This window comes from Symphalangus syndactylus, chromosome 8, assembly GCF_028878055.3.
Source record: "Symphalangus syndactylus isolate Jambi chromosome 8, NHGRI_mSymSyn1-v2.1_pri, whole genome shotgun sequence".
NCBI lineage: Eukaryota > Metazoa > Chordata > Mammalia > Primates > Hylobatidae > Symphalangus > Symphalangus syndactylus.
This window is the reverse complement of record NC_072430.2, coordinates 102307169-102328846: the sequence shown is the minus strand read 5'-3', so window position 1 is coordinate 102328846 and position 21678 is coordinate 102307169. Positions and strand designations below refer to the sequence as shown.

At 39.0% G+C, this 21678-nt stretch overlaps 1 protein-coding gene across 2 annotated transcripts in view; it reads right to left on the bottom strand.

Annotated features, from left to right (window-relative positions):
• Positions 1-21678, bottom strand: part of PLCL1 (phospholipase C like 1 (inactive)) — a 359754-nt gene that overhangs the window by 9838 nt on the left and 328238 nt on the right. The gene's annotated exons all lie outside the window — the stretch shown is intronic.

Below are 21678 nucleotides of genomic sequence, written 5' to 3'. Positions count from 1 at the left end.
CCTGAGCCTGACCAACTGGCTATGCGGTTGCTGGCAGTCCGTTGAGATTCCTGTTGTGAGGAACCCTCCTCTTTATGTGCTGAGGACATCAACTCTTCCATCACCATGGTCTGAGACTCTGCACACTGCTGCAATACCTACCCCACCCAGATCCAGCATTCTTAGTCTTGGGAGAAAACAAGGAAAGAAGCTCTTCCTTAAAGAAGTGAAAATAAAATCTCCCCCTCTGTGTACAAGAGCTTACAAAGCAAAGTGTCTTCTGTAAAGTAAGTCACATACCCTTATGCTTGGTGAGCTGGTTTTTAACATACTGGGTCATCCTTGCAACCTGCCTGTTGTTAAATTTTCAGTTACCCACATTACTTCTGCCTTTTGCATCATCCTGAAGATGATGTTCCCACCTGGCAGATGGAGAAAAAGAGTCTCCAGAGGCTCAACATGTTAATCAAAACAAAAAGGAAATAAGGATTGCAGGAACACATTAGCTGTCATTTACATCAGTGCCCAACAGATATCTTTCCTGCTATTTTTATTTCTTATTTTAGTTCACTGTTACGATGATAAAGTGCATATACTGATACTGGCCCAAGGGCTGAATGACTGAATGTGGGGAAGCGGGGACAGGTGTCTACGGTGCACAGACAGAGGAGGAAGTAGCTTCTTCCCTCTCCTCTCCATTCTCATGGCAGTGCCTGAAAGCGTGACCTTGAAAGTAAAGGACACTATGGGAGGATATGGGGTTATGATGATGGCTGGAGCATTATTCTACAAAGCAGAGGCTCAGAGAAAGGATAATCCACCTATTTTATGAAAGGCCAGTAAGTGCTTTTTCCTTAGGGTGTACGAAGAAACATGTATTTTACAAAAGCTTGGAATATTTTATTTCTCAAAACCTAAATATGCACTTGCCAATTCTATCCTCTGTAAAAAAATAGCTACATCCTTCTAATAGCATCTTTTAATTATATGGGATGATTAAATAGTTGGGCTTTGCCTGATGTTTGTGTTAAAGCGAACTTCTTCTCAAGTACATCAATTATGGTACGGGATTTTGGAAGAAGAGTTGGAGATGGACAGTTTTGCCTTCTCCTGAGGAGAAATGAAGCTGAGCCTGATAAGGTTAATTGACTGGCCCAAGGTCACAGCTGGTTAATCGCTGAGCTGGGACTAAAGTTCAGGCCTTTGGCCTCCTGCATCAGCGCTCTATTCCCCACACCATGTTTACAATCTAGTCTGAGACTAAAGACTAGAGATTAGAGCCTAAAGATTCTGTCAGTGAGAGATGTATTTTCTAAAGAAAAAATATTCACTACACCAGCAGACTTTGGGAAGTCTGTTCTTAACACTATAGACATCATGAATGAGTCTGCTCAACAAACCTGCACATTCTGCACATGTATCCTAGAACATAAAGTTAAAAAAAAAGTGAAGTCACATCCACTTTGAAAAGTGCAACTCTTCAGTAATAATAATAACAGACCAACATATGAAGTGCTTGCTCAGTGTGGTCACTCTTTGTGCTTTATATATGTTCATTCAATCATTCGTTACAACATCCCTATGAGATGGGTACTTTCATTACTCTCAATTTACTGATTTAAAAAACTGAGGCCCAGAGCACAGTCAGCTGCTAAGTGGTAGAGCTGGAGCTTAAAGTTCAGCACCTGGCTCCAGGGTCTGTGGTTTTAACCACTACCTGACAGGCATCTTTTAACAGCAAAGCAGGCACTCTCTGCAGGGCACCCTAGAGACTCCTATTCATTGTTACCCATGGAAGCAATGCAGATAAAAAGAAAAGCATTGCCCATGTGACACAGCCTGACACAACTTAGAGACAGCATCCAGAATCAGGAAGACAGGGCAGAGCAAGAACACACTGGCAGGGACGAGGGTCGGAGCATCTTCCACCAATTTTTATCTGGGCCATTTTCTCTTCTGCAAAAATGACGAAAATATCCTTCAGCCTTCTTCACAGTTCTAAGATTAAAGACAATATGTTGAAGAGCTCTTTATGATTTAAATGATCATAAGTATAGGAACCACAATGCAATAAGGTGATTTGGAAAGTGGTTAACATTATCTGCTGCTATATATAATAAGTATCTTGGTACTATCTATATTTTATTAAAAATTTGACTAACATTTAAAATGCATCTACCAGAGTCTGTTTTACAGAGATATGTATAATGTATATGTACTACTATTTTTATAAATGGAAAGATTCCTTTAAAAATAATCTATTAGTAATGAGATTATATCCTCCTTCATTTTCAGAATATTACTTTTAAGTGTTCCTTTTTCATTTAGTTTTGAAAGTTTCATCAAGCATTTTAAAAGCATAGCAGCAGCAAAACTGGCAACTTTCCTAACTGCAAGAGAACAGTGAAACATACAAAAACATCATTTTATCCTACTAATGAATAAAATTCTCACATCCCCTTTTCCCACAGCATGGCATGAAACATATTTTAATAATCTAGAATGTCATCTCATTGGTTCTAAGAGGTGGCATCCAAATGCCAGACTGTGCCATTTCTGGTAAATAGAAGTCAGTCTCTGTAGAAAACAATGGCCAATGGGAGAAAACAGTTTGTACCAGTGCATAACTAACACAACTACATCATCTCCTGATATCCCTGGAGACAACACACACTGGCTGTACCATACAGGCAAAAAAAAAAAAAAAAAAAAAAAAAATAGGTAAACTATTAACTAATAAAAGAAGCAAAACTGAAAGGCTGTGTTGTGAAGAGTGGACATTGAAACACTGATATAAACTTTTGTTTTCTCTTTTTTTATGCAGGAGGAATAGCAGTCATCTTTCTGTTCTGTGGTTCCAGGAATGACAACCTGCATCTCTTCTTTGGGTCTTCCTAATCAAGGCACCGGAATCAGAAAAGACACATTCTGGTGAAAATTGTAGAGAGGGTGAATTTGATTGTTAACAACCACCACCCTGGCATTTTCCCTTGGCATGTTGACTTTTTTCCCATTTTATATGCAGCAATTTTCCCTAATCATCTAGCAATCTCTTTCTCTCTACTCTGTCACAAACACCCCCAAACTTCTCTTAACCAGCCAGTTTATACCAGATCTCCCTCTAAACATCTTTGTCCTGTGTATCATTTCCTCCAAAACGTATTAGGTACAGCAGGTGTCCCCAACCCTGGGGCCAAGGACTGATACCAGTCCCTGTGACCTGTGAGGAACCAGGCTGCACAGCAGGACGTGAGCAGTGGGTGAGTGAGCATTACTGCCTGAGCTCCCACCCCTGTCACATCAGCGGTGACATTAGATTCTCAGGAGTGTGAACCCTATTGTGAACTGAGCCTGCAAGGGATCTAGGTTGCATGTTCCTTATGAGAATCTAATGCCTGATGATCCGAGGTTGATCCAGTTTCATCCCAAAAACCATCCCCCGGCACCCCCCATGGTATTCAGGTCAGCCAAGCCATTTAAAGGTATTCGTCTGTAGTTTATATTTAAAGAGTAATCTAACAAGTCATTCTTACGAAAGTGTTTTAATCTTATTCTCCCTAAACAGAGGTCTTAGGGGAAGAGGAGGAACCCCAGGAGAATTCATTTTATTTGGTGATATAGAAATGGAAACACCTCTTGTATACTAAAATAAGTTTAGGATTGTTACGGCATGAAATGCAGAATTAATGTACAAGTTGACCACTGAACACTCAACCTGAAAAAAAATGTCAAGCTGTTGCCGGCATTTCCATACTAGCAATCTCATGGGGATTTGAAGTGTCCTCTGGTACTGGGGATCCTTCAGGAAAAAAAAAAGAGAAGGATGCTTTAACTCAAAGGAAAGTAAGGGTAATAGAGAGCGCCTCAGGTAGACTGATGCTGATGGGACAACAAGACTAATAGAAGTCCCAAGAGCAATGGCCACCATTTAGCCTCCACAGTGATTTGGCTTCTGAATGTAAGGCTCCATTGGCAGGTCCAACACATTTAGAAAGTAACATGGACTCATGCAAAGCCACAGAGATCATTACAGAAATTCTGAATTTAAAAATAAGTGACAATTAGTGAATATTTATAAAACAAACTTTAAGCATTCCTTCTTAAATCTTTCCAACTGCATTAAATGATAATTAAAGTACATTATCTAGAAATCAGGAAATAACTGATGCAATTTAGATTGCAAATTGGGCTGCCGTGCATTGCTGTGGTGATATATCACCACAATTTTGATTACCACTAATAAATTTACTACTGACAAGAAATATTGTCACAACACTAAACAGCAGCTAACATTTATTGAACACTTGATATACTAAACGTAAACCAGTTCACACACATCTCATTATATCCTAACCATAAAATAGGGTAGAATTCTAAATGTAAATTATCTTTTAGTTATATATCTTATAACCCATCAAAAGATATTTAGGATTTCTGTTACTTCCATTTTTACCAAAAAATGCAGTCCTGCCCCCACCAATGAAAATGGTTTTGACTACAATCTAGCGGAATTATTCACAAAAGACATCCCAGGCTCCTTCACACCCACTTTTCCCATGAACCGCACTATCCCTTGTGATATTAGTACACAAAAGAGCAGGAGAACATCATAACTAGTGTTCTCATCATGTGTAAAGGAAGTGAGTGGGTTGTTTTGGAGCACACCACAAATATTTAAAGCAGCTAATTGGGACTCTGGGAATAGGAAAACCCTCACATATACAAAACTACACACATAAACAAATGCAGCTCTGTCTCCAAGTCAACTCGTGTGAGTATTTTTGAGCCCACACTCATCAGCAGACTGGGTTTTCGGATATTCTTTTATCCATGGGAGAGTCCATACCCACAGTAGAATCACCCTTGGACAGTGCTGCAGTAGAAACCAGTCACAGACATCATAGTGGGATGAGTAGTTATTTATTTGGTCCATTGGTGGACCATATTGTGGAAGGCTGTGCACAACTGCCATCTTACTAATTCAAAAACTGTCCTTTGGGACGTTATCATTTAAGAAGTTTAATCCTTTGCTCTGAAGAGGTAAAACAACTGCTACGATGTCCTTCATTTGAGAAATTAAAACAACAGATCAAAAATGTTTTGATGTCATGTCAGAGTTTTTTTTTTTTTGGATGTTACACTCTTGGTATGTTACACTGTTTGGAAAACTGGGTGAAACTATTCAAAGATGGCCTGGAATTCTTGCTCTCTAGAATGAAGGCCTATCTGTGTAGGAATTATATACAAGATGTTAACAAGACTTAAAAGGCACAAAGGTGTAGCTATTAGGAAATTGCATATAAAATACCTTAATTTTGCACAAAAATAGAAGTGTCCACTGCACTAAGTTATCAATGCTCAGATTTATTGTTTTGCAACACCTCAGCAACCAGATATTTCAACTGCATTCTACTTGTTATTTAAAAAGTTAAATTCTTACTCCATGAACACTCAAGAAATATGGATGAATAGTCATAGAGTAGTTCTGTTCTAACAGTCTTGGCTGAATGAAGCTTTATCTGTTATTCTTCTGAAACTCTAAACCCAAAACAAATGAAACTCTGCTTTTCAAATCTTTATTATATAATGCAATGAAAATAATCTGTATAGGAACATGAAGAGAATTACACTGGACATGCTCACCTGAGACATTAGATTTTGTAACTGTATATAACGTTCATTTTTTAATTAGTTATGTAAAGGATGTATTTTAGGATTGGTCACAAACTCTGATTAATTCAATACTTATGAAAACTACGGAAACTGAATATAAATAAATCTTTTTAGTTCCTGAGAATCTAATTCTCAAGAAAAATAATTTATATAGAAGACACTTTAAAGAAATGTTAATAATAATTTAATGCCAAAGAGTCCACAGAAAATTGTAAAATGCAGCAGATGGCATGTTTAATAAGCCATACGAAAGGCTCAAAAAATTTTGAAATCATACTCTGTTAAAATTCAACATAATGAAAATTAAATTTGAAAGTTAAATTTGAAAGATCTTCTTTTCCCACATTTCTTTCTCAAATAACACCTGCATTGTTACAATAGCTTTCTTATCAAGCTTTCTTTGTTACAATAGCTTTACTTATCAAGAAGTCTTGACTAACTTGAATGTTGAAGAAATGAAGGACCCCAGTTACTTCAAAATAGTAAATTAACTGCATTTTAAGCAGAAAACCTTTGTATTAGCCATGTTTTTTAAAATACTTTTAATATAAGGAGACAATTTTTATGTCCTTGTATATATAGAATTCTACATATAAGTGAAGTCTTTCAACATTATTTAAACACTACTCACTAATAATAATATAATTTAAAAAACCATTAATAATCCACTGGCAACAATGCTAACAATAGGTCCTGTTACTGGTGGAAAACAACTGTATCACTCAATAAAACCCACTGCATTGAGATGCACTTGTTGACCAGAGCTTACAAAAGAAGTATGGGCCAGGCGCAGCCAACATGGTGAAACTCCGTCTCTACTAAAAGTACAAAAATTAGCTGGGTGTGTTGGCAGGCACCTGTAATCCCAGCTACTCAAGAGGCTGAGGCAGGAAAATTGCTTGAACCCAGGAGGCGGAGGCTGCATTGAGCCAAGATCGTGCCACTGCCCTCCAGCCTGGGTGACAGAGCATGACTCCATCTCGGGAAAAGAAAAAAAAAAGTATGAAATTTAATGTTTCAAATTCTTATTGTCCCTGTTATACCTTGTTCAAAGCTATGTATATGTGAACTGAGATACATCCATCTCTTCCCTGTGCTTTGGGAACAATGGTGGTCTCTCTTAGCTATTAATGAGGACTTGCACCTTAGTTTTCATTTTATTCACTCATCCAGCAAACAAATATTTATTAAACACTTATTGTATACCAGACTTTGGCCTGAGGTTCTCAACCTATCAAAACCAACCCTTTGAAACAAATATTTTGTAACAGATAATATAACCTATTTATGTATTATTAAAATAAAGTAAATATAATACCCTAGCTATAATATAAAGGAGAAAAAGGGAATGGTCATTTAAAATAAAATAGCATGTATTGCCATATGTGAATGCTCAGGCAGGCACACCAGAAACCTGAAGTAGGCAGATGCCTGTACTTAATATGAATGCAATTAGATATGAAAGAGAAATAAGATCAGATGCCATTCCACTCAAAAAATACATATTTAATGGAAAATGATAATGCAAATGTAGAGATAGACACTAGTATGAAAACAAATAATGGCAATAGACTAGATGTATTTGCATAGAATAAAAGAAGGAAAGAAACAACTTCAATTAAGGTAGGCATAACATGCCAAGACAAATACAAACCTTCACTGTGGAAAGAAAAAGCTGATAATCCCATAAATGAGGAAGTAAATAATGTCCATACACCACATCAAAACTGCCAAATCTTTTTTTTTTTTTTTGAGACAGAGTTTTGCTCTTGTTGCCCAGGCTGGAGTGCAATGGTGCGATCTTGGCTCACAGCAACCTCCACATCCTGGGTTCAAGCGATTCTCCTGCCTCAGCCTCCCGAGTAGCTGGGATTTCAGGCACGGGCCACCACACCTGGCTAATTTTGTATTTTTAGTAGAGATGGAGTTTCTCCATGTTAGTCAGGCTGGTCTCAAACTCCCGACCTCAGGTGATCCACCCGCCTTGGCCTCCCAAAGTGCTGGGATTACAGGCATGAGCCACCATGCCCAGCAAAACTGCCAAATCTTTAAAAGTACTCCAAAGGCCATTGTTCTTGTGATTGGTAATATCAACTGATACTTTGTGGGACCCAGGCGGATGCCTACCATGGATTATCAATAATAAAAAATAAGGCATCAGGTTAAAACCATTATCTGACTTCCCAATTTGTTCCAATATTACTGTGTAGCAATTACATGATCAAGTGGACAAAATACCCAAGGTGAGTAAATTATTCAATGATTTTGAAACAATGTCTTTATTTCATTTAGGCTTACCTCTCGATAACCACCTTTTACTCAAGTACTGGCCTTCAAACAACTTCTTGTAAAAAATAATAATAATTAATTAATTAGTATCATATACTAAAGTATTCTGATTTGTATTTTAGAGGGTGATATGGTTTGGCTCTGTGTCCCCACCCAAATCTCATGTTGAATTGTAAACCCCAGTGTTGCAGGAGGGAATTTGGTGGGAGGTGAATGGATCAAAGGGGCGGATTTCCTCCTTGTTGTTCTTGTGATAGTGAGTTCTCAGGAGATCTAGTTGTTTGAAAGTGTGTAGCACTTCCCCTTAGCTGTTTCTCTTTCCTGCCACCATGTGAAGATGTGCTTGCTTCCCCTTTGCCTTATGCCATGACTATAAGTTCACTGAGGCCTCCCCAGCCATGCCTCCTGTACAGCGTGAAGGACTGAGAAAAAACAAAACAAAACAAAACAAAAAAACCTCTTTTCTTTATAAAGTACCCAGTCTCGGGTAGTTCTTTATAGCTGTATGACAACTGACTAATATAGAGGGTTTACTCAGGCAGGACTTAACAGAAATCTTGCAGGACACAGGACATTTTTCATCATGTTGTATTGTCCTGCCCAGAGCATGACATCAAATATTCCTGTCTGTTTCCACTAAATGCCAGGAGAATCTTCCCAATCACCTCTACAATTTCCCAGAACACACCCTAGGGGGCAGTACTGCACCCATTGAGAATCACCAGGCTGGACTCTGGGGGTTACAAAAGTGAGCACAGACATCATCCCTGTCCCTGCGGAACCTGTCTAGTGTGGGATACAGGTATATATAAAATAACCACAAAAGTAAAGTTATATCTAACCTTAAATTATGCTAAGTACTCGAGGGAAAAGAATGTATTGCTGTGAGGACTAGGAGATTAGACAAGCCTTCCCATAGAAAGTAACAAGAGAGCAATGATTTGCAAGATGAACAGGCATCTTCATTTATTTCTTGGCATCTTATGATCAGTGCAACACAGTGCAAGGATTTTTTTATGCTTGCCTGGAGGAGAGGCAAGAATCCTCCAGTCTTACAGATACAGATATACACGGTATGGGAGAGTGTTCTGGAAGGTTACCGCCTTTATGGCACAGCACCAAATTGCCTAATACATTCCATTTTTCCTTAGTTTTTCTCTATTTAGGATTTATTTTGTTTCCTTGACATTTATACTGAAAGAAACACTGAAAGTGGAAAACAATAAAGTGTCATTTAGTTCATTGAGTTCTGCTAAATAATCATTCTTGGCAATTATTTCAAATTTTTGAGACATTCGAAGGACTGCTTTTATAACCTTCAGTTGAATAAATGGACACAGGAAAGCTAAAAAATTACACTGCCCAGGTTCACACAAGAAATAAATGTGAAGGAAATAACTAATAATGCCAGCTTCCCAGGCCAAGAGTTGTTTTTCTTAATCTCTATATTGTTTATTTGTTTTTTTGTGTTTTTCATTTAATTTAGGTACATTACATGATATGGTGCACATGTCATCAAATAGATCTTAGAAATGCAGAAAAGAAAAACTAGCTTAAGATTTCTTTGGTCTATAAAAGAATTTCTTGATAGAACTTCATGAATGTCCCAGACATAAATACTATCCTTGTGCTGATATTTTGATTTCTAACTTTTGTCTTCAGTGTGGGTACAGGGTTTGGAAGCATTTAATAATTTTAATCTGAGCCAGATCTTCGGGAAACTGAAATACAAAAGCAATGATAGAGGATTCATGAGTGGGATAAGTGCTGGAAACAATGACTGGTTTTCACTTCAAAGGTATCGTCATAAGCCCTGATGGATTAGATCCAAAAAGAAGATTACTAACGAATCATATTCATGACAGGCATCCACTGAACATTTTGAAGGATGCTACTAATGTGAGGCCTCATCAGTCAATTCTCAGGGCCCCTGTACCGATTTCTCCTTGCGGCACCCATGAGCCCCCACAAGCCTTCCACATAAGCTGGCTGCCCAAGATGGCAGAACACACAAGCTGAGGAGTGGAACCCCAGGAGTGATGAAGGAATAAATCTGATTCTAAGGATTCCTCATTTCTCTCATAGAATAACAATCTAGACTGGAGACTTTGAATCGTAACCATATCGCCATTCTTATAAGTGAATTTACAGCATAAGCTCCACTCTTACTGTACCTGGGCTCAAATCCTGGCTCCAAGACTTATTAGCTTTTTGACCTTGGGCAAGATCACCGGGTGCCTCAGTTTCCTCATACATAAAATGGCTATAATAATTGTACTCACCTCGTAGATTTTTTGTGAGATTAAGAGAGATAATACCATTTGACCCAGCCATCCCATTACTGGGTATATACCCAAAGGAGTATAAATCATGCTGCTATAAAGACACATGCACACGTATGTTTGTTGCGGCACTATTCACAATAGCAAAGACTTGGAACCAACCCAAATGTCCAACAACGATAGACTGGATTAGGAAAATGTGGCACATAAACGCCATGGACTACTATGCAGCCATAAAAAATGATGAGTTCATGTCCTTTATAGGGACATGGATGAAACTGGAAAACATCATTCCCAGTAAACTATCGCAAGGACAAAAAACCAAACACCGCATGTTCTCACTCACAGGTGGGAATTGAACAATAAGAATTCATGGACACAGGAAGGGGAACATCACACTCCGGGGACTGTTGTGGCTTGGGGGGAGGGGGGAGGGACAGCATTAGGAGATATACCTAATGCTAAATGACGAGTTAATGAGTGCAGCAAACCAACATGGCACATGGATACATATGTAACAAACTTGCACATTGTGCACATGTACCCTAAAACCTGAAGTATAATAATAAAAAAAAATAAAAAAAAAAAACAAAAAAAAGAGAGATAATACATCTAAATTCTTTAGAACAATGCCTGCCATACATGGAAAACTCTAATGATCGTTAGCAATTATTATTCTATTATATAAACAGAAATAACAATGTTGTAGATAAGTCCATTGTCCTTTGCCTCATAAAAATGTGAGGAAACAAAAGCACCTTGAAACTTTAAAAGACAAGTTGACAAAGTGGAGAGAATAAAATGCGACAATAAAAGCCAGGATTGCATTACTCATTAGTCCAAAAAAAGACCCCATAATGTTTAAAATAAAAATGACAATTGCATTAATGTGGCAACTTTCCTTGGGGGACCCCAAAAGGCATCATCCTTCCCTCTCAAAAGCTTATTTTCTTATTCATAATTTAGAGGCTACAACATTGTTCAGTGTCAAACACCAAAGCGTTGCTCACTATTGGAATAAAAAATGTAAAACAGCTGTTTCATTTAAGCCAGCAGAGAAAGTAAAAATGAGCTGAAATCATTTGTCACTAAAAGAAATTAATGCCAAACATTATCTTTTGTGACAGACCTGTTTTATTTCTGAAGATACCATAAGATAGGTTCCTACGGGGGTGCTCTGTTTAAGAAGCCATCTGTCTGCTTTGGGCAAATGACTGCAAGCCTAATCCACTTACAGAAAATGTCAACAAAATTGCTTCAACACCAGTGAGCTGAATAATAGAAAACCCCAAGCTAAACTTTAAAAATATGATTCAACTGCAGGAAGCCTTATGAATTTAGGTTTGTGTGATGATACTGGTATTCTAAGAATTTTCTTGCAGTCATTTTGACAAAAGAACCATTCAATAAAATAATAGCAGTCACTGTTTGTTGATTCCCCTGCTCTCTGCTCTTTCCTTCCCGTTATTGTGATCATCTCCCTCTATGTCAACAGAAATAATAGGATAGGACAGAAGATTAATGTCAATCTTTAGCAAGGTGATGAAGGTAATTAATTGCATTTCAAATGAAATTTAGTAATAGACTGTGATTAGCACAATAAACAAACCCCGGTTAAAATTTCCAACATCTCAAATTAACTTTCCGTGGATAATAAATGACCCTGAGATCTGAATTCATATTACCGCCATGAGTGTCATAAGCCAAATACAGAAGGAGCTTCTATAGAAATCTCTACCTAACCAACTCATGATATTCCCATTTCAAAAAAGATCATTTATAACAGCTTGAAAGACAGAGGATGGCCCAAACCCCAGAGCAAAGGCTATCAAGATAGTTACGAATATTAGTAGAATATTTTTTAAATACATTCTGGTATTTGGTTGGTAAGGTTTCACTCTAAAAAGTTATTTTTAAATTGTTGCTCAAATTATTGGTTACTTGATCCGTCCAAAAAGTAATTCTGCAAACATGCCAGAACAAAAGTGCAGATACAATAACAACAGGATACCATAGAGTGAACTGATCACAAAAATGGCTTCAGCTGCTTCACCACCTCCACAGTGCTGGATTTCAGCAAGTAAATGGTTTTTCATGACATCTGTCCCTTGTTACACAACTCCAAGGGCACAATTCACTCTGCCTTCTACATGCATGGCATTCCCTACAGCCCAATGACAGTTGTATTACATCTGGTCTAGATATGTCCTTTTACCAAGGACATTTATTATCTATTCTCTGCAAAATCATAATGCTTTTAAAGAGGCTGAAATTGTCCTCTTTGAGAGTGAATCATGGCATGTGTATGGCTGGCCCATTCCGTAGCCTTGTAGCCACCCTTCTGTGCTGGCATGAGTTCCAGGTTCAGTGTTAGCTGAAGTAGCCAAAGAGTTATTAGCAAGATATTTCTAAAGGGGCAACTTCTTCCACCCTCCACCCAATGAGTCAGGTTTTAATGAATGAGGCTAAGGCAGTTATCAAATATGACATGCTACTTCTTAGTTAAATCAAGGATGTGGCCAACTCAGCTTCCTCCACAACGACCGGTTTGGAGATTTGGTCATTAATGAGATATTCACTCTCGGTGCCCCAGATTCAGCAAAGCATCCATTTAAACACCAGATTAATGTTACTGCAAGGAAAGTCAAGACCTATTTTCTCTAATCTGAGACCGTCTCCAATTTCAGATCTCAGACTCAAGCCATCTACACCAACAGACTACTAGTTACGCTTTTTCCTCCGACTTTTTATATTATTTAAAGATTTTTCAACCCTACACAAAAGTTGAATGAGTAGCATCCATATTTCCCAATTTTTCAGATTGTGTCGTGTTGGCTTGATCAACTTATCTATCCCCATCTATCCAACAATGTATACTTCGCCCTAAATACCTCAGTGTGCAGACCATGAAAATGAGGACATTCTACATAACTACAAATCTCTTATTAACCCCAAAGAAATTAACATTCACTCAGTACTTGCATCTGATATACAGTACATATTAAATTTGCCCAGTTGTCCCAAAACATCTTATTACTTTTTTAAAAATCCAGAATCCAATCACACATTACTAGCACCTTTGAAAATAGCAACTCAGTTACGTGAAGTTAGAGTAAAAGCATGAGTGAGGGAGAGTGTATGGGGAAACAGAACAGCAAATTCACAGCAGTAAATACCACTCACTCAGAAGACAAACATTTCCACAGCTTCACTCCTGTTGACTTTATGGAATATGCACCATTAAATCATCACATACACTTGTCAAAACATTTCTTCTAAATGTCAGATACCATCACTCTCACATTCTTATTTTTAAATCAACTTTATAAGTACATATGCCTGGAAAAAATTTACCATACATTCACCAAACCCATTCAACTTTGTGAGTGTCATGATAAGGCCTCCCTAATCCTTCCTATCCAGGTTTCTTCCCAGAATATCTTACTGTGAAAATCAAACTATCAGTAACTAGTGGGAGAAGACACTCATATTCAATTCCTTAATATGTCAGTAGTTGAGATTTCTTAGAACTTTGAATATGTGGACCCCCCCAAAAAAAAACACATTTTTAAAGAAACCTTAAATTATCACCATGTAGAGAATCTAGAAGTTTATTTGACAGGCCTTATGCAGTGCTGTCCATGTCCACAGACCTCTGCTAAAGGAAATAGCCCCAGGCTGACCTTGAGTTAGAATGGGCCTGCTCTGCAATATAAGAACCAACCTCCCCAGCCAAAACTGGTTGGACCAAGGATTCACCATGGCCCAAGTGTGGCCAATCAGTAGCTGACCAGTGACCTATGAGATGTCTTGATGCCAGGCAGTAATGACAGTAATTAGACAAACCAATTGGATTAACTCTTTCCAAGACTGAAACTGAAAAATTCTAAGAGTCTTAGTCAGTCGTGAACAGAATGAAGAGCTAGAAAATAGAGAGAGGAAAGAAAGACCAGCAGAGGTGAGCCCCTGTAAGGCCACAGCACTAGAGTGAAAATCTACAATTCTTGCTCTTAAGGCAAGGAAAGGGGAAACGGAAAAGGAAAAGATAACACAGTCCTCTAAAGCCTGCTTCAAATGTGAAGGATCTTCTAGCCTGAGATTCCATGAGGCTGCCCATTCTGTGGCTCCGCTTCTTCCTAGGAGATGTGTTCCCTGCATTGTCACAAACAGTCTCACTTCAAGAAGCCTGAATGAGTCCTGTTTTCTTTTAAATGAGAAATGACAGGCCTGCTACAATTTTAACCACACCATTTGATTGTTTGATAACCAAGGCAAAATATAGTTTAAACCATGTCCCGGCTAAGGCTTTCAAGCTTCTTGTAGAGAAAACCAGCATCACTCAAAAGGATAGAAAGAACAGGGGTTATGGCTGATGTCTGCAGTGGGAAGAATGATTAATAAGTTACGAATTGACTTTGTGACTTTGGAAATGTCCCTAACTCCTGTGGGCAGCAGTTTCCTTTTCTCTAAAACATGGGGATTTGATGAGACATTCTTTGATTTGACCTCATATGCTAAAAGTCTATTGTTTATTAATTAGGGCTCAGGTTAAAATTGCTATGTTAAAATTCATCACCTAATTGCTTGAAATAATAGAGACTGTCTAGTGAAAGATAAAAAAGCAATTAAAGTGCTATGATAGTGGAATAGCAGGGTTCTGCGGGAATACGTACAGGGATACCTAATTCTCTTGAAGATGGGAGGCAGGAGAAGGGGAGGTGTTCATGAAGGCATCCTGAAGACTCCGTACCTGAGCAAACACCTGAAGTACAGATAACAGTGCCCCATGTAGTGTGAAAACAACGGGATGGGGGCTCCCAGGGAGCAGGGGTACAAGCAGGGTTACACACTTTCAAGGAAGAAGGGACAGTCCATGTGACCACTCAGCATGAAAGCATCCCTGGTGCCACTGAAGAAGTGGAGAAAGTTCCATGTGGCTGGAGTAGTGCATGGAAGAGGAAGGCAATGAGAGACGAAGCTGGAGAGGAAGCAGGGGAGCTGAGAAGACTGGCCACAAAGAGCTTCAGAAGAGAAGTTAAGAAGGAGCTATGGGAAGCCCTGGAAGGGCTTTAGGAGGGGAGAATAGCCATGACCAGCTTTACATTCAAAGAGATCACTCCAGCTGCTGTGCTATGAAGTGGGACAAGGATAGAGGAGAAATGACTTTTCACTAACTCAGGTGATAAATGAAGATAACTAAGGTGACGGCTACGGGAATGGAGGTTTCCTAGGGAGGTATTAAGGAGGTTGACCCAACGGTGCTTGCTAACCAATTAGAGGTGGAGGGTTAAGAAAAGGATCAAGGATAACCCCCAGGATTTAGGCTTGGATAACTCTGAGTTGTCATTTATTCATTCAAGTAGGAATTCCAGAGGTGTCACTGAGGGTAAGCAGGACATATGGATAGAGATATGCACAGTTGGAGACATGCCGACCTTGCTGTGGCTGAGTGACCTCCCAGGTACAATGCCTGGGAGGTAATTTGGTGTATAAACTATATGAGAGAATGAGCAGGGATCATCCAGAGATAAAGAGTGACACCTGGGCCAAAAATACACACTTGAGATTTGACAGCATGGTGAAGATAATCCACACCCTTTGCATGAACTGTGTCCCCCAGGGATAGAAGGTGGAGTGAGAAGATAGCCTAAGCTAGAACCCTAAGAAATATCAGCATTTAACAGAATAGCAGAGGAAAGGGAACCTGCAAAGGATTCTGGGAAGAAAGAGCCAGAGATGTAGGAAGAAGAGAGAAGGGGGTGGTGTCCCAGAAATCAAGGGAAGCAGTGTTGCAAGAAGTGGGGAGTCAGCCTGGGAAACATCACAATATTCTATCTCTACAAAAAATAAAATTAGCAGGGTGTGGTGGCATGTGCGTGTAGTCCCAGCTACCTGGGAGGCTGAAGCAGGAGGATTGCTTGAGCCCAGCAGGTTGAGGCTGCAGTAAGCCATGATCATGCCACCACAGTCCAGCCTGGGTGACAGAGCAAGACCCTGTCTCAAAAAAAAAAAAAAAAAAAAAAAAAAAAGTAGGGAGTGATTAGCCATGTAGAATGTTCCCAACTAGTCAAAAAAGATAAAAACTGGAAAAGTGTCCATGAGATTTTGTGACAAGGAGGTTATTGGTGACCTTGGTGAGAATGATTTAATGGAGTGTCAGGGGAAGAAGAAAGATTAAAGTTGGCTAAGAAGTGAGTGGGAGGTAAGGAAGCGGATTCAGCAAGTATAAACAACCCTGTTAAGAAGTTTGACTATGTAGGCGAGGGGAAAGAAAGAGGAAGGAGATGAGCTGGAGGAGGGCTGAAAGTCCTTTAGAAAAGCCCTTTTATATACATATTGTTGATGAAAAAAGCCAGCCAAACTCTGTAAAATATTTGAAGAGATTTATTCTGAGCCAAATGTGAGGACCATGACCTGTGACACAGCCTCAGGAGGTCCTGAGAACATGTGGCCAAGGACGTTGGGTTACAGTTTGATATTTTACATTTTAGGAGGACATAAGACATCAATCAGTACATGTGAGGTGTCCATTGGTTTGGTAGGGGAAGGGAGGACAACTCGAAGCAGGAGACTTACAGGTCATAGGTGGATTCAAAGATTTTTCTGATTGGCAGTTGGTTGAAGGAGTTAAGTTATTATCTAAAAAACCTGGAATCAATAGAAAGGAGTGTCTGGGCAAAGATAATGGGTGTTGGAGACCAACGTTCTTATTATGTAGATAAAGTCTTATAGGTGGCCATCCTTAGAGGCAATAGATGGCAAATGCTTCCTATTCATACCTTTAAAAGGTACCAGACTCTCAGCTAAACTCTTCAGGATCAGAAAAAGACCTGGAAAGGGAAGGGGCTTCTCTAAAGAATGTAAATTTCCCCCACAAGAGACAGCTTTGCAGGGCTATTTTAAAATATGTCAAAGAAATACATTTTGGGGTAAAATACTTGATTTCTCTCAGGGCCTGCTGTCATGTGATGCTATACTGGAGTCAGGTTGGAATTTGGTATCTTATTGCTACAAAGAGTCTACTTTGTCTTAAGATCTCTGTTTTAATTTTAAGACCCATCAGTTCAGCCTGAATTCCAAAGGGAGGAAGGTATAATGCAGCGTGTCCAATTCCCTTTTACCATTGAAACTGCCTTTGCAAAATTATGACTGAGAGTGAAAGAGATCCAACTTAAATGACTCCATCTTGCCTCTAACCTCCAAGCTGCGCATAAGCTGAACTAACTTTGGGAAGAACTTAGTTTATAGTTTATGGTTTAAAACAAGGACAATAACAGCCCTTTCCCAGAATAAACCTCCTTCTTGACTACTAACATTAGCCACAAGATTAGAAATTATGGTTTAGGAGTCATGCAGCTGGAGGCTACAAGATTCTGACCCTCCCTAAACTGCTCCTAAGATCAGTACTTGAGATGTTTTGCAGACCCTGCACTTGATGGATCAACTGGCACCACCAGATCAAGAAATTGTCCCATCTGATCCTGTGATGCCCACCCAGGAACTGACTAAGTGCAAGAAGACAGTAACGCCCCATGATTTCCTCTCCATAATTTCATCTCCGACCCAGCCAATCAGCAGTCCCTGACTCACTGCCCCTCCCCTCCCACAAATTGTCTTTAAAAACTCTGATCCTGGGGAGACAGATTGGAGCAATAATAAAACTCCAGATTCCCACACAGCTGGCTCTGTGCGAATTATTCTTTCTCTATTGCAATTCCCCTGTCTTGATAAATCAGCTCTTTCTAGGTAGCATGAAAGGTGAACCCACTGGGTGGTTACACCTTCAGGTTCCCATCATGGCCTGAACTAGCTTTTTGGAATTTTTTGGAATCCCCTTGTCCCAAGAGGACAGGTCCATTCAGTCGGTTAAGGGGCTTAGAATTTAATTTTGGTTTATAATATAAATGCAGTTAGGCTCAACTACGAGTCCAAGGAAAAAGACAAAATATGAAATGGAATGACTAGCATCCTAATTTTTTTTCTCCTTATTTTAGAGCCACTTTATTTGTGTGAAGTGAGAAATTTACTCAGCAAAATACAAAGTACATAAATTTATATGTAAGTAAATCTACCTAAACTTAAAAGTAAAAAAGCAGGGATGACTACCTTTGGAAAATGAAGATTTTTCACACTGTCCAGCAGGTGGCTCCCCTGCTTTGGACTTAGGTAGGGACTGCTGCTGTCCACAAAAAGCTTGTGCTCCAATGATCAGAAAGGGCTTCTAAAACCCTGTGGTTTATTCCTCTGCTTCCTTGTAGATTTGCACCTAAGTCATTCTAAGCATATAAAAATGACCTCAAATCGATTTTGAAAACTTACCACATCATCAAAAAACATTGGTGTATCCCCAACTTGTGTAAATAGGCATTTAAATTAGAAGTAAACACTATGTACACACATTTTCAGATGGAAACTATCTTTCTTAGCAAAACCTGAAACTGTCATACCTCTTCAAAGGCAGAAAGCATATCTAGCTATTTGCTTTCACAATTTGGTGAAAGAGAGAAAAAATGGTAACGTAAAACTATGTCCAATAAAGTTTATTTCATATAATTTAAAAAATACATTAAAATAACCATGCCTCTTATGTGTGTAAGACAGTATCTTTATGCTTACCATTTGCAAAATTTTAATATATACAACTTAATCTAATATGATGTAAAGCTCTCAGGTTTAAATAATCTGTTGGTATTATAAGACAACGTTCTTTCTTCTATTTGGTAGGGGTCATTAGCATGATTTAGCAAGTGGAAAATGTTATCATTATGCATTTATGATTATTCACAGTAAAGAGGGTATGTGGATGGAAGGGCAATTGAAAAGGTTCACCCCATAGACAATTCCCTTTGCAACTCTTCCATCCTGCTGTGCTACAAACTGCCTACTAACATCAGAAATAACATGGAAGAGAGAAGGGCAAAGGTCAGTTTTTCAACTGTCAGTGTAAAAGGGACTAAGAATACACCACACACACACACACACTCACACCCTCATTCACTATACTAGCTAAAACCAGCGTCCCTCACCTGCCAATCTGCTTAGTAAATGGCTCTATCTTGTTATTGTTGTTGTTGTTGTTGTTGTTTGAGACAGGGTTTCGCTCTGTCACACAGGCTGAAGTGCAGAGGTGCAATCATGTCTCACTGCAGTCTCACCCTCCCAGGCTCAAGCGACTCTCTCCTCAGCCTCCCAAGAAGCTGACACTACAGACATGTGCCACCATGCCCAGCTAATTTTTGTATTTTTTGTAGAGCTGGGGTCTCACCAGGTTACCCAGGCTGGACTCGAACTCCTGAGCTCAAGGGATCCGCCCACTTCAACCTCCCAAAGTGCTGGGACTACAGGAATAAGCCACCGCGCTTGGCCTGGCTCTATCATTTTTAACTTGCTAGTGGTGTGAAATGAATGTGAGCACATAGATTTAGAATCTAGGTTGAGCTCATGGTTATGAGCTCAGTGCTAACGTAGGGATGGTTCCCTCCACACAGCCCCTGGGTGGTACCCACAGCCCAGGCAGCAAATCATGTAACCTCTCACTCTTTCCATCTTTCCTCATTTTCTGCAAAACCTAAAGACAAAAAGTTGAAAACATTAGCCACTAAGCAAAATCACCTCAGAAGGAGACAAGGGCTTTTTTTGTAGGACAGGCACAGACTTTGTAGGACACACACATTTATCATCATAAATGCAATTCTTGTTCAAAAAGATCTCAAGGCTGAGTCTTCTAGATTGTAGAGGAGTTGGGGGGTAAGCACAGAAGAGAAATGGTGAATGCAGAGACATAGAGGCAAGCACACACGTGGGATATTTGGAGAACTGCAGAGGGATGGCCAGAAGGAGTTAAGTGGAAACTAATCAAAGAAAAATGAAATCTGTTGAAGGGAAAGTGTCCTACTTAACCTGAGGGAGCAGCCCCACTAGAAACAAATTAAAGAATTATATACACCTAGACATGATTTTAAAACTTTGTTATCCTAGAGACTTGAGAAGCTATATTCCACTAAAGACAATATATGTTGATTAATATTTGAATACTTCATGTATCTGTTGTGTTGCTAAGGCAAAAATTTAAACGTCTGTTCAGAACAAACACTGGAGCATTCTGCTCAGTCTACTAGGAGAATCCCATGGCCCATTTTTGCTTACGCTTTAATTTTCCGTATTTTTTTGTTCAAACAGCCAGGCTGACACTTGCCAGAGGATGTTTTAGTACTAGAAAGAAATCGATGGATCCTGGCAGCTGTCTCAGCTCCCTTGGAAGAGTGACCTTTAGGTGTGGCAGCCAAAGCATATCTCCCACCATGACATATTATATTTTATAATCCTCAGCTTCAGGTTGCATGTTTTAATAAAGTCTTCTACTAATGTCACCTTCAAGGGTATTAAACCAACACAACTGATTTCCTTATTCTCCACCCACATATTCTTTTCTTCTTTTTTCTTTTGTACTTGAAAAAAAATGGGGATTGGTGGTACTGAAGCTGAGTTTAATTCTTTCAGCTGTGAAAAGTCCAAACATTGCTATACTATTTTAAAGTAACAGATTCCAACACTCCTCATATCTGTAAACCACATGTTGTTTATTTTATGTATTCAGATATTTTAAATAAAAGGAAAAAATATAAAAATCCCCTAGTTCCTATGGACAAATTACTCATACATACAAAAATGAGCACTCTCAAAATGCAAAACCCCAATACTCACAAGACTAAGAGGAAAGGAAATCTGTCCTTGGTTTAAAACCAAGCCCATTCTTCATTTTGAAGGCCAAACTAAAATGAGATTTATACTATGGCCTGCAGCCAAAAGTGGACTATTTTGGTAGACATAAATATATATATCTTCCGTTCTCTAAGGAATTAAGTTAAGGGCCCTCTTTCTTGACTTTACAGGTCTGGCACAACTCTAGAGCCCAGACAGCATTCTCTGGTGAAACTTTCAGCACTGCAGAAACATTCTGTATCTCTGTTGTCCATTATGGTAGCCACTAGCCACATGTGGCTACTGAGCATTGGAAATGTGACGAACGCCCCTGAGGAATGGAATATCTAATTTTATTCAACTGTAATTATTTTGTATTATTTAAAATAGCACACCTATGGCTAGTGCTTTCTGCATTGGACAGCACGGGCTAAAAAGTGCCAACCTTCAGCAAGATAATGAATTAAATAAAATTATTTTTCATTCTCTCTAGCCTCTTTCCAGAAGCAGCACTTGCCACAATTACATAATTACAAACTAATTATGGCTTGTACTTTGTAATATCTGTATCTCCCATAAGAACATAAACTCTGAATGCAGTAGCTGCTTCTATCATGTTCATTGAGGCATTCCAGGAGTTAGCACAGGGCCCGGACAAAGCAAGGTTTTGTTTGTGTTTGTTGAATGAAAGCCTTTGTTTGTGTTTGTTGAATGAAAAAATAAATTGAGTGCCACTGAATACCTACTCTCCTCA